Genomic DNA, 11,129 nt, shown 5'->3' with positions numbered 1-11,129 from the left:
AATGAAAGACTGGTTTTAAAATTGTGACTACTTGGTGAAGACGTAACTATAAGACTCCCTTAGGAATTGCCACAAGGGAATGTTAAAATATCTCATGGGAACAGAGAGTATCTTATGTGGCAAGCATCTCTGTCTCACAGAATGTCTCATCATGTCATAAGAATGTTGCTCTTTCATGACATTAGCCTTTCCTTCAAGATAATTCCCTTGAGATATGAATTTATTAATACTTGATAAGGATGCTGTTTCCTCAATATATTAAATCATTCCAATGATGCATTCAGGTTTTTCCCATGAAATAACTATATGTTTCACTCAAGATATTACCAAACATACTTCCTTATGCACACTGAATGACGTATTCAGTTGTTCCCATGAAATAAGCATATTTTTCAGTCAAGATATTAAGTTGTATAACTTTGTCATTATTTTTTTTTAATTAAACAAAATAATAGGGTGCTTTCTTATTTAGGTGATTGGCCCTCTAATTTGTCATGTGATTATCTAGTGCAGAACATCATCTAAAGGATGACACCATACTATTATACACGGTTTCAAGAATCGGATGTTTCGCCTACGTACTCACAAAGGCAGATTTGGTCATGTCTGGGTCATTTCCATGAGGAAGGACGTATGCGAGGTACATTCCAAGCTTTGCATGAGCATGCCGCACGTTCCCACAGAACTCTACATGTCCTCTCCCAATTTATACAATGTGTTCATGCACAGTGTGGAGTGCAAGGAGTGTTCACACCACAGGGCACTGAGGGAGCTGCATGTCCCTGCTTTGGGAGCATGACCTCTCCAGCTGTACCTACTTGCCACCGGCTGTGTGTTCCTATTGTATACCATACTAAACACAGCTGTATTGTAGAATTCAGAAGCCTTGCATAGAAATTGCAGGGCAAACCCTTAAAATGTCCTGGGTGAAGAAATTCATGGGGAGAATTCCACAAATAATCCCTGCAAGCTGTTATGCTAGCAGTTGCCACCACCTTTCCCTTGAGCTGCTAGCTTATGTGTGCACTGTATGAGACAGATTTATAATCAGCATTTAAAATATAGTCTTAATAAGCACTAATTTAAACACTTTCTGTCAAAGGGACACCTTTAATTAATGAAATATAGCTTTTGGATGTTCCCAAAATAATTACGAACATATTTATATAAAGATTTAGTTTTAACTTATATGTTTTGGGGTTAAAGGAACCATCTGTCTTGGAATTTTATCAAAAATGTACCAAAAATGGATCAGACAATTTAACTGACACTGCAGTAGAAATGGGGACATTCTTCATTGCCACGACACAGTCACACTCAGTCTTTTAAAAGCCAGACAAAAGATGCAACAGATTATTCACAGTCGACATGAAAAATGAACATCCCGCACCAAAAAAAAAACGTCCTCCAAGTACAGCATCTCATTGCTCTGTATGAAGCTCTAATGACTTACCTGCAGTGTGTTTGACTGTGAACTTTGAATAGTACGTCTGATGAAAAAACCCTTGTGTGACCCTTGGCTTCTCTGTGTATGAGAATATATTCTAAATGTTGGGGCACTGGCAGATTGAGAAATAGTTCACAGGGTTCTCTGTTGTAACCACTTGCTAACTGCCCTTTGTTATTTGCCCTAGCAATGACATAATCTCTTTCACTATTCTGGCTACTGGCATTCATTGAAATTTACAACAAAATTGCAAAGTCACTCACTGAGAGTTTGAGTGGAGAGTGGACTTCAAACACTGGCAGTGGGGTCCAAACATTTTTGCTCTCCTGTAGCAAAATCTAAACCTTTGAACTGTCACTTCTGAGATTTCTTGAAGTTTATAACTCAATAAACTCAATAAGCTATTATAGCTGATTTGTTCAACAGATGTCCTTTCTCTGATATCACAGGGCATGACCTGGGATTCCCAAACTCTGAGCACAAGGCAATGTTTGAAATCTCTGTTGTCCCTGCCACACTTAAAGAAATGATTTGCAATTGACCTCCTATAGGTCACAGTCAACATAACATGGCGAACTGTTTGATATCTATAATCATATACTGTCCTCTGTTCTCAACAACCTAGCACCACTTAAAAGATCAGCCTCACAGTCAAAGTCTCATGCTTAACTTAAAATTAGGACATACAAAATTCGGAAATATTGCATAAGCATCACATTGGATGCACTTGCCTCATTGCTTCTTAAAAATGATATTGTAATAAATTAGAGGTGTTACCATTTGGCCTTAAAGTACTCATCAGCTGGTAATTTTAGTTTAGACATCATTTTAATCACTTCTGTAACATTACTCCGTTGTGACATTCACAGTTTTTCTCTGATAATTTTTAAAAACTCCACTGGCAACCTCTAAGCTCCAGGTTTAACTACAAGGGTCTGCTTTACTGATCGACAGGCTTTAAATGGATCAACACTATCTGGTAACTATCTGTCAAATAGACATATTCTCCTGCTCACCCACTCTGGTCCAGGTGAATTTCAACTTCTTGGCATGCAGTAAGGGGAAATTTGGCCCCTAAGTAGACAGGTCAGTCACCAAAGATAGGGAATGATATAGAGGAAGATGACTGAGGCACACTGAGAATTAAGAAGTAAGGAAGAATGTAAGTAGTTTCACATTGTGCTGTGCCACATCTTCGGAACTCTTTTCAGAGAGGCATAAAATAAATTAACTTGCCAGCCAAATTATAAGTAGTCTCAAAACACACATATGATATTAATATGGCTAAAGTTAATTTATCAATACTCTCAAGCTAAATGTATAGCTAAGTGGTAGATGCTTCTTAATGTTTTCCTCATTGTATTTGTTGAGGTTTTCCCTTCCATCAGCAATGCCTCTCATATCCCCTGAATGAAAACCAGAACAGTGAGGAAAATTTCCTTTAAAAGTAAAAAGTTGAAAGAAAAGAAGAAAAGCAGTGAAAAGCACTGGTAAGGTAATGTGTTTCATGTGCTTCCTTCAACCCCTGTCAATCCCTGTCTGCATCTTCCCTCTTCAGTTAATGATTAACACTAGGAAATGAGTGAGAGTCAGCCACCTCAGCTATTTAATTGTTTCACATCAGTGTTCCCATCTGTTTTTGAAGGATCCCTTTTCATTCACACAAGAGCCCTGATGCTGAAAGAAGTGGATCAATGATCTTGAGAGCTGTGCTACTAACAAACTGTGTTTGTTAATTCATAGGTGCTTTTGCCTCTGTTGCATCAAAAAGTTTTGCTCAGCTGAACAAATATTCACCTCCTCGAGAACTACATTTTTCCCAATACTGCCCTATCCATGGTATTACTAACTGGGGAACTGTCAAACTCTATATCAGACCAGAACATTTAGATTGAAATTTAAAAAAATTTAAATCCAATGAAAATTCTGTTAGTTCAATTTTCTGCTTCAGTGAGAGCATTTCACTGGTTTCACATGGCAACGTCAATAATACTTATTACATTTGGTAGGATACCTAAAAAATTAATTGTCTGAAAAATCTACAGGAATAATGTAGAACACAGACATCCTATGTGCTGTCCTCTTGTTCTTTTCCCAGTGCATGCATGATTTTGTTCTTTTTACAGTTTAAGTTACAGACACAGCTGTATTTTGTAATTTTGTGAACATAAGTCAACTAAATCTGGAGAACACCAGGGAACAAAAGGAAATACATTTTGTCCACACAGATACTGGGCGAATTTGACTTTGGGTGATTTTTCAACATTTTTGGAGTTTTACTAAGTATAGCACCTTCACACTTTACTTCCATTTTCAGTTGTTCCTTTCAAATTGACCAAATCACAAACACGATAAATTCGCAACAGTCCAAGAAAAGATTCAGTCAAGCAATTTTGTTTCAGCCAGTTTAATTTGCAACCTTTTTATATCATTGTCAGAGGTTCTGCATAGCACAGCTCTTAGTGAGCCACATCATACTAAAATCTCAGGTAACAGTCAAATGAATGAGGTGTAAACTAGTGCATGCAGGGTTTACATGAGAATACATTAAAGTCACTTCTCACACTGCTTTCTTCAAAGTCCCCCCACTGTGTTTTTTTTTCATCAAGATTAATTATAGTTTCAGTTAAAACAAAATGATTGTTCAAGTCCTGCCTTCAAGGCATGGGCTTGTCTACATTTACTATTGCTGGCCCCGATTGGTCGATCCTGAAGGTAAATATCTTCTTTTTCTTATTTTTTACAAATTACGTTTTCATGGCCTCTTCCAGCCCCAGAAATAATAAGTAAAAAAGCCACACACATCTCTTTACCTCATATTCTTTATTATTGCAGAAAATGGAAAATAATCGCTTTGCTGTATAGAGTCAACAAGAATGCAGAGGGCCTACAGGGGACAATGTGTACATTCCAGCTGAGTTCGTGAAAGGTTCCTTAGAAATATCAGGTGTTTGAAACCCAGCAACAAATCACAGTCCCGATTGTTTAAAAAAGGAATAAATATTTTTGCGCCATTCTCACTCATTCTACTATAAACCTAAATCCTCACTCTTAACATATAGGTCTCAAACCGTAGCTAATGCGTGGTGATTTGTTCACAGAGGCCGTAAGTTACCTGACAGAATGAGGGCGCTCTTTCCTTTCACAGCCATTTCCTTGTACATTTAGCATGTACTGTATTAAGTATGGCTTTTATTTTCTGTATCTGCCCGCTCCTCAGAGAGACCGCGGCCCCAAAGTGACTGTTTAGTTTAGATTAATTTCCCTGTGGGATCTATGTGGAATGGGCTTTTAATCCACTCCCATCATGCACAAGGTGATTTCTGAAGGCCCCCCCCCCCACCCCCCACCCCCATCCCAGTGACTGAGCCTATGTGTGCCATGCCCCTGACTTTGTTATCCTAAAGTGTTTTCTGTTCAAACAAAAGGAAGTGCTAGCCACACCGATACTACAGTAGGTAGGAAAAAGGACTTCTCACTGGAATCTGTGATCACCAACAATAATTATATAAAAAAATCTTATTAAATGCCACAGTTTATTTGGACAACCACAATGTAATTTCAGGCTGATTTTATATAATGTGTATGATTTTGTATCTCTATGCAATGTGAATATTTAAATATTTAAAGATTAAATATGTGCAATACTTACCTAATGGGGCTACCCTGGATTCCCAAGCTCCTCAGACAACATCTGATACAAATAAATCATATTAGTAAAACACTCACCAAATAATAATAATAATAATAATAATAATAATAATAATAAACTGAAAAGGATCTTTCTTTATCATGCAGGTCTTGAGGCATGTATTTTGATAATGGCACTTAAGTGATTGTCTAGCCCTAGTCTGTGTGGCTATGTGACACAGTTTTATAAGTTGTTTTGGCTAAAATTTTTATTCTACCACAACATATTGAGACATGTAACAATTTATTTGATCACAAATTGTTAAGTGTTGCAATTAGCTGACAATATATGACTTCAATCCGATTACTTTTGCTATAAATACCCACTGCTGACTGTTCTTTTCTGGTTCCTGAAATTGCCTTCATTATTTGTACACAAGTCACTTTTCTCTGTCAGATAAATGCATGGACATTTAGACTTTATAAAAAAGACCATGCCCCCTCTGACAACAGTATTACACTGCTTTTCAGTTAGGACTCAGATAACTGGCTACACCTTCTTCATTTCAGATTAACGTCAGCAAGCACACTCTGCCAGCATGTGGTCCAATGTTTGGATTACTGGGCTTTTGGCTTTAGGGCCAGAGGACTGACTCTGACATGGGATGCTAAGGCTGTGTCCTTGGGCAAGACGATTAAGTACGTCAGGTAACGCACTGCAAGTCTTAAGATGAAGACATCTGACAAGCAAATACATATATAACATAATATTAACATGAAATGTGATTTAAGCTCAATGAAAAATCTAATGCTGGTGAAGATCCTAAGGAAAGTAATTTCTCAGGGTAGTATTATGAAGCTTGTATACTCTGAAATTATGATAGGGATTGCCTATATAAAAGTTCTGCAGCACATTGATAGAACTATAACCTCGATCACTAGACCTAGGTATCTGAAGCGCTAGATATTTAGTACTCACATGATTTGTCTCAGTGTTCAATAATAAACATAAAGGGAAAAGTGTTGTTCTTAACCTAGTTAAATTCCCTTGGATGATTGTTCTTAAGGACAGTTTGCTTTTTTAATTATTCGGTGTCATTGGAATTCTACATGTCAACAGGAAAGAGAGCCATGGGTAATGTACAGGGCGTACAGGGCGTACAGGGCGTGCACACAGCAAAAAGTATTAAATGCACTTCAGACATTATATATAAACATTTTAAAGGTGGTGTTAATCAGTGTGGCTCATTTGTTGCAACACTCCATATTGAGCTCTAGTTTCCTGAATCAATGTCACATGGCGAGGCACATGGGTGCACTGGGCGTGGCTTGTGAATGTTGATATTTTTGGGACCGGAGGTAAGGAGTGCCCTGCGCAAAATGCGTGGGGCACCTGGAAACAGGGCTGGGTTATACTGAATATTATCAGTGGGTGTGAATGGATTTATTAATAGCCAACCAAATTACCTCTTTTCATTCCTTGTAAGAGACGTGAACATTGTGCAGGGCATACTGGCAATTGCGGTAGTCTACAACTGCAATGGAAGATAAGGATAATGATATACTAATCAGATGTTTCTCACAAGAACTTTTGCAGGAGGTGCAGAGCGAGCTTGGCTGTGACTTTTTTTTAAATTGAGTCTGATAGAACCTCATAAATAAGAGAAATTTGTTTGCATTTGTTAAAAAATGTTTCTGCATTATTAAAACATTGCCTAAATGTTTATGGTGGGTCAGTTCTAATTTCCCATTAAACCTGAAGCTAAATGCACTATGTGACCAAAAATATCTGGACACCACTTGATCTTGGAATGTTTTTCATGATTTGGGCTAGGCCCCTTTATTTCCACTGAAGACAAATTTTAATGCTACAGCATACAATCACATTCTAGATGATTCTGCGCTCCCCAACAGTCTGGGGAAGGCCCTTTCCTGTTTCAGCATGACAATGCCCCCAGGCACACAGCAAGGTCCATCTAGAAATGGTTTTGTCAATAATGGTGTGGAAGAACTTGACTGGCCTGCACAGAGGCCTGACCTCAACCCCATCCAACACCTTGCCAAGGCCTAATTGCCCATCAGTGCCTGACTTAACTAATGCTCTTCTGGCTGAATGGAAGCAAAACCCTGCCTAAATGCAGCAAAATTAAGTATAAAGCCTTCCCAGCAGAGTGGAGGTTGTTATAGCAGCAAAGGGTGGACCAACTCCAGTTTAATGCCCATAATTTTGAATGATGTTGGCTGTCAGGTGTCAACATACTTTTGGCCATGTAGTGTAGCTTAAATGTGCTATGCTACAACTAAGAAATAATGACAATATTATTTTTAAGTTCTATTAAACTAAATAAAACCAGAAAAGGTCATACAATGTCAGTGATCCCGTTCATGGCATTAAAATGACTCAGTGTTGCTGAAACGAAAGAAAAATTATAACGCACAAGTCCATCATTAATTTACAACAATGGTATGGCTTAACTGAATTGAGTGAAACTGGATGAGTTGTGGTTTCGTCATGTTATAAATATATTTATTTAGATCATTTATCACACGATTCCAAATCAGCAAGTTACTAGATTTTCATCAACATAAATAGGCCATGAAAAACATATAAATGTAATTTAAAAATAGATTAAAGACTGTTTGTATCATATAACATTTGAATTGAATTGAATTACCTTACTCTGAGTTAACTTTTAAAGCTATTATGAATGTTAAATGTACCCCTGCCATGTAGAATTTTTCCCCACCCACAAGGTTGAATGTAATATTTTCAGAATTGAGCCAAATACAAAAACAGTTTGTTATTTTCTCGCTCTCCCCTATATACAGTATATAAATGCATTGGATCAGTGACACATTTTTGTTGTTTTGGCACTGTGCAACAGTACATTACATTTGAAATAAAACAATCTAATCAAGGTAAAGGAATTATAGCCCTTTTTATACATAGTGCCCCATTTTAGGGGAGCCAAAGTAAAGTAACGATTGGCTGCTTAACTGTTTTTTGGCTCATTGTGGGTTTTCGCATCATTAGTTAGTGCAAAAGAAAGCTAACAAAAGGTCGAGAGGTGAATTGTAAGAGTGAAATTTGCAGATGGAGTCTGTTGCTGTTTGCAGTTGGAGTCTGCTGAACCAAATAAGTGTCAGTGCCTGTAAAGCAGACCATCATGAGTCTGAAAAAGGAGAATAAATTGAGCAGAGACATTACCAAAACACTGGGTGTGTCAAACTCAACTGTCTGATACATTGTTAGGAACAAAGAGCACAATAGTGAGCTCAGCAGTAGCAGACAATCTAGTAGGCCACAAAAGACCACTGTAGTGGATGACAGAATAATACTTCAAATTGTAAAGAAAAGCTCCTTTTCTACTGTCAAACAGATCGAGAACACTCATCAGGATGTAGGCCTAGAAGTATCAAAGACTAGGATAAAAACAAGCATAACCTCAGCGTTCATTCCAAGATGCAAATCACTGGTAAACCACAAGAACAGAATAGCCAGGTTACAGTTTGCTAAAAAAAAACTGTTGTGTTCTGGAAAAAAACCCTATGGACAGATGAGATAGAAATTCATACATGGATCATCAAGTTTACCTTTATATTAAAACTGACAGTCTGCCCGTTAATCTCATATTCATGGTTTCATTTCAAATTCAATGTGCTGGAGTACAGAGACAAAACAACAAATTCTGTGTCATTATCCAAATACTTTTGCATTTAACTGTATATATTTGGCATTTAAAAATAGCCATTTAAAATTTGCATAGGCTTTAGTGCTAGGACATTGATATAGATGTTATCTGAAAAAAGACCAGTTAGAAAAAACATTGACATTGACCTGAATAAGACAGTCGTTTACATTCCTGATTACCTACACTTAACATTGTGTTCTTTTCATGTTATGATAAGAACTGCTTTTGTCCGGAGGTAAAAATAAGCCGATCGAATTGTTGAAAGCACCCAAGTTAAACAAGAGGGTTTTTAGTGGTGTAAGAGCTGCACCAATAGCCTCAAGACATTCCACCTGATTTATTCTATGATAAATATACACTATCCTCCAACTGCAGGAAAAATGAGTAAGTAACAAAATGCATTACTGGGAGTGAAATTGCTGTTACATTACATGGAGTGTTGAAACAAATGAGCCAGCCTTATTAACACCATTTTATTTATATATAATATCTGAGGGTATTTAATGCTTTTCACTGTTCCAACACACTGTAGGAACACCACCCATAGCTCTTTTCAAAAAAAAATTTTTTTAAAGAACCTTAAGTAGAAAATAATTAATAATTATAATAAAAAAATAATTAATAAATTAATATATGCATATTAACTGAACTGCAGGAAGAACTCAATGAAACTGGAGGGAAACCAGTTCCCCTGAATACAGTGATACAGCAACTATGCTGGTTCTAAATGGATGTGCATCTGCCTTTTCCCAATCATTTTAGTCCACTATTGATAGTGCATTGAATGAGACTGAGAGAATAGCACTGTATATCACAAATGAGCAGAGTAATTCTCAGAACAGGTTTCTAGCATATTTTGTGACAAAACAGCACAGACCTTCAAATACATCCCTGGAACCTGAAACTTGAGGGCACCTACAGGAAAGCTTCAAGAGGCATAGGAAATTGGGGTTACAAGCACGATGAGGTAGGTATTCCTCCTGTGTCATTTTGTTAAACTGAAGGACTTAATCCAGTGCAGCTCAAATTTATTGAGAACTTCGAGAATCAGTGAGAAAGTGGGTCCTGCTCAAGTTCAAGCATGATTTTCTGCAGTCTATGTTCTCCTCCTTCTTAGTGCAACAATATTTAGTATATACTGTAGGGTCAGGTCCAGAATTACTGTCACCCTTAATAAAGATGCAAAAAAACACTGTAGTAAACAAATAACATCATTATTCAGATACACTGCAATTTTCCCACATGTGGAACATACTTTATTGTACTTCATTAATAATTCAATGGAGTCAATCAAACAATCCTTTTAATTATACATTTATTTCCAAAAGAAAAAAATAGGTTTCACAGTACTTGATGCAGCCTGCCCTGGCAATGATAATGGCACTGAGGCTTTTCCTATGTTTAGGATGGTTGGCGAACACATTTAGAGGGATCTTGAACCATTAGTCCAAGCAGAACCTTACAAGATTAGTGATATCTTTACACTTACGGACTGCCTTCTGAAATTCAGACCACAGGTTTTTGAGAAGGTTTAGGTCCGGAGACTGGGATAGTCATTGCAAAACACTGATTTTGTTTTCACCAAACCATTTCTGTGTTGTTTTTCAGTTATGGCTTTCTTGTTGGAAGGTCCACCTCTAATTGTATTAGAATAAAAGCATATACTTTTCCCATGTGTTTGAGCTTAACAAATAGATATATATGGACCCAACTGTACACTGCTTATGTTCTACTAGATGTAGTGTGCTGTCCAGATGAGTGCTGTGGGCCACAGGCAAAGGCAGACCTCAGCACCTCAAGAGAGCATCTCCCTGCGCTGTATTCAGTGTTTGTAGGTGCACTACAGTAGCTCAGCTTGGATTACAGACCTTGAACCTTCTTCACACCTCCTGCATGGATAATCAAACAAAGGTCCACATCATCCATCTGCTCCCCTACAAATAGCAAGAGGAATGAGGATGATAAGCACAAGGTAGACTCGCACTCCAACACACATCTTGAGACTTGTTTTACAGCCCCAAAATGTGTCCATTTCAGCCAATCCCCTGGGGGTTGTACCATACTGACTGCTTGGATTAATTCAAAGATTTTTTTGTTCCAGCTCTTGAATGGTTGGGCCTCAACAGGCGCTCATGCATAGTTTTACTTGAGGTTATATTGCGAACAAGTACTTTTTTTGGCATTCATTTTCTTGAAGCAAGGGCAGGTTTGCTTGTTGTGAGATTTGAGAAAACTCATTGCTCATTTTTTTGACAATATTGTAGGCAGTATACACTTCCAAGAATGATCATTGTTACCATACCCTTCCAATTTCCAATATTTTTACTCTTCCTGACCCCAAAACCTGCATAAATTTCCAC

The sequence above is a fragment of the Anguilla anguilla genome, chromosome 13 (genome assembly GCF_013347855.1).
Source record: "Anguilla anguilla isolate fAngAng1 chromosome 13, fAngAng1.pri, whole genome shotgun sequence".
NCBI lineage: Eukaryota > Metazoa > Chordata > Actinopteri > Anguilliformes > Anguillidae > Anguilla > Anguilla anguilla.
This window is presented reverse-complemented; position numbering follows the sequence as displayed.